Source organism: Lactuca saligna, chromosome 4 (genome assembly GCF_052625555.1).
Source record: "Lactuca saligna cultivar CGN05327 chromosome 4, ASM5262555v1, whole genome shotgun sequence".
Taxonomy (NCBI): Eukaryota; Viridiplantae; Streptophyta; class Magnoliopsida; order Asterales; family Asteraceae; genus Lactuca; species Lactuca saligna.
Window position 1 is genome coordinate 50,938,299 of NC_136420.1, and position 3,490 is coordinate 50,941,788.

The following is a 3,490-nucleotide window of genomic DNA, read 5'->3' on the forward strand; positions in this document are numbered from 1 at the left end:
GACTCGTCGAGTACAGCTGACTCGGCGAGTTCACCAAGTGACTCGGCGAGTCAAACATTTAGAAACTCAAAAAATCGATTTTCAGTGCTTATTTCGATCAAATATGCATCAATACAATTGAAACCAATCTAGGCTCTGATACCACTGTTGGGTTTTGATCATAAGACATCCTATGTGCTCATACAAACCCTAATGCTTGGATCTAGGTTTCTCTATTGTACATGCTTTGAATCCAAGACTATAAACCCTAATTCTAGCATGCAGGTAATCATATTAACATGTAATTAGGTTTAAGAACATACCTTGATTGTTATGTAGTAATAACAATCCCAATTCCTCCTTGTATTGACTTTGGAATGCATAGAGTCACAAGTGTCACTCCTCTAATGGCTCACAAACACCATAAGCAAATGGAGAAGGTATAAAGAGAGAAGTGAGAGGTTAGAATTCGTATCTAGGACCTCTTGGGAAGGGATACACGAATTCATGGCCCTAGGGGTGTTTATATAGGTGTAGAGATAGGGTTTCAGTCATTATCCTTATCTAGTTGATTATCCATTAAGCAACCAATAAGATAATCCTTGAATCCTTATCATACTCGAATTCTAAGGGATTTACACCTCAAATTCGTTCACCATATATATAAGATAATCCTTACCTTATTTTGTAACTATCACATAATTACAATTCAGCCCCTCTAGTTTAATTAATTACATTTGATCACAAAACTAATTCTTAATTAATTATTGACCAATATTAATTAAACAAATATGATTTCTCCTTTAATATATTATTCTTATAACATATTAATAAATCATATTATCCTCTCTCTCTTTATTCATTTCTCCAATCAAGTTGCTTTGGTGAAGGCAACCCAAAAGGACCATGCACCATCGGGTCAAGTACATACCAAAATAGTTATGGACTTAGACACTAATCCAACAATAACTAGATTTGATTTCTCCCACAGTTTCAGTCCTATTGTGAAGGCTTCTACTATACGTGTCATTTTGGCCCTGGCTATTCTTAATAATTGGGGACTCCTTCAGCTTGATGTAAATAACGTGTTCCTTCATGGTCACTTAAATGAATGTGTGTATATGGAACAACCTACAGGCTTTGTTGATTCATAGTTTCCTGATCATGTTGGTCAACTTAACAAAGCTATTTATAGTCTAAAGCAGGCTTCCCGGGCATGGTTTCAACGAATAAGTCATCTTTCGATCCAAAATAGGTTTTCATTCAGTCAATCTGATCCTTTGCTATTCATCTTTACACGAGATTCCTGCATTATGTACTTACTGGTTTAAGTTGACGATCTTATTTTAACAGGAAATCAACCGAAAGTTCTTATATCTTTCATTGCTCAACTCAATCTTGAATTTGCAATAAAGGATCTTGGAAGTATTAACTATTTTATGGGACACCTCGTTAATCAAAATGAGATTTTGGTCGATCCGGCCAAGATTGAGGCAGTTATGAGATGGGAGGTGCCAAGATCCCCCACCGAGATCAGGAGTTTTCTAGGGGTAGCTGGCTACTACCGAAGATTTATCAGGGATTTCTCCAAGATTTTTGTCCCCCTCACCAGGTTGACCCGGAAGGGCGTTACTTTTACTTGGGGTCCCGAGCAGCAGACCTCATTTGAGACTCTTCGCCAGAGATTGTCCGAAGCCCCGATTTGGCCCTTCCCGGGGGAGCGGAGGACTTTGTGATTTTTTGTGATGCATCTATATCCGGGTTAGGAGAGGTGTTGATGCAGAGAGGGCACATGATAGCATACACATCGAGGAAGTTAAAGCCTCATGAGATGAGATCTCCCACCTACCATCTAGAGTTGGGGTGGTGGTGTTCGCCATCAAGATCTGGCGCCACTATTTATATGGGGTTTTGTGTACCATATATACGGACCACAAGAGCCTGAAGTATCTCATGGACCAGCCCAACCTGAATATGCGATAGAGGAGACGGGTGGATGTGGTGAAAGACTTTGACTGTGAGATCATGTATCATCCAGGCAAGGCTAATGTGGTAGCCGATGCCCTGAGCCATCGAGCATAGAGTGCCCCAATTCGAGACATGTATATGAGGATGACAGTGATGACTCCAGTCCTGGATACCATTCGAGAGGCCCAGGCGGAGGCCGTGAAACCGGAGAACCACAAGAGAGAGCGAGTAATTGGGTAGGCATCCGAGTTTGAGACGGATATATAGCCGAGGACTTATGACTTTACAAGGGCGGATCTGGGTGCCCTATACGGGTGGAGCTTGGCGTATACTGATGGAGGAGGCGCATAGATCAAGGTTCTCAATCTATCCTGGGACCACTAAGATTTATTTAGACCTAAAGAGAGACTATTTGTGGCCCTGTATGAAGAGGGATGTTGCATGGGTAGTTGAGAGGTGATTGACCTGCCGTCGGGTCAAGGCAGAGCAACAACGACCGCGTGGTCCGTTGCAGCCTTTAGAGATTCCCAATTGGAAGTAGGAGCACGTTACCATGGATTTTATCACAAAACTACCGAGAACGGCGCGTGGAGTTGACGCGATTTGGGTGATTGTGGATACGCTAACAAACAGTGCTCACTTCCTTATTATTAGTGTGAGCTATTCTGCAGATTGATTTGTCGAGATCTATGTGAGAGAGGTGGTAGCTCAGCATGGAGTACCGATCTCGATAGTGTCAGATCGCGATGTGTGTTTCAATTCTAGGTTTTGGAAGAAATTTTATGAGGAGTTGGGCAAGGGCTTGCATTTCAACACTGCGTATCACCCGCAGACGGACGGGCAGAGCGAGCGGACGATTTAGATGCTTGAGGACATGCTACGTGCATGTGTCATGGACTTCGGAGGAAGTTGGGACACCTATATACCACTGGCTGAGTTTTCTTACAACAACAACTATAATTCGAGTATTGGTATGCCTCCGTTTGAGCTTCTGTATGGCAAGAGGTGTCGGACTCCCATTTGCTGGGGAGAGATGGGAAAGAGAGTAATGGGTGGCACGGAGATAGTGCTAAAGACAATCGAGAAGATTCAACAGGTCAGACAGAGGTTACTGACGGCCCAGAGTCATCAGAAGAGTTATGCGGACAGGCGACGACCCGAGCTAGACTTTCAGGTCGGAGATTTTGTGCTCCTGAAGGTATCCCCATGGAAAAGGGTGATCCAATTCAGGAAGCGGGGTAAGTTAGGACCCCGATACATTGGTCCTTTCGGAGTGACCATCATAGTGGGTAGAGTAGCATACCAGTTTGTAACATCCCTATTTTCACGGAAAAAAAAGACCGATTTGTTTATGCTTTGTTTTAAAATCAGAGTAATCGTTTACAGAAAACAGTTGCAAAATTTGTTCCCAAAACAAAATTTGATACGAATTTATCAAAGAATTTCTTTAAAGAAATGTATTTTCATTAAATAACAAAATCTCAGGATGTCATGTTCCGATATAGACCAAAAGCATAAACAATATAAAATAGACCTTACAACA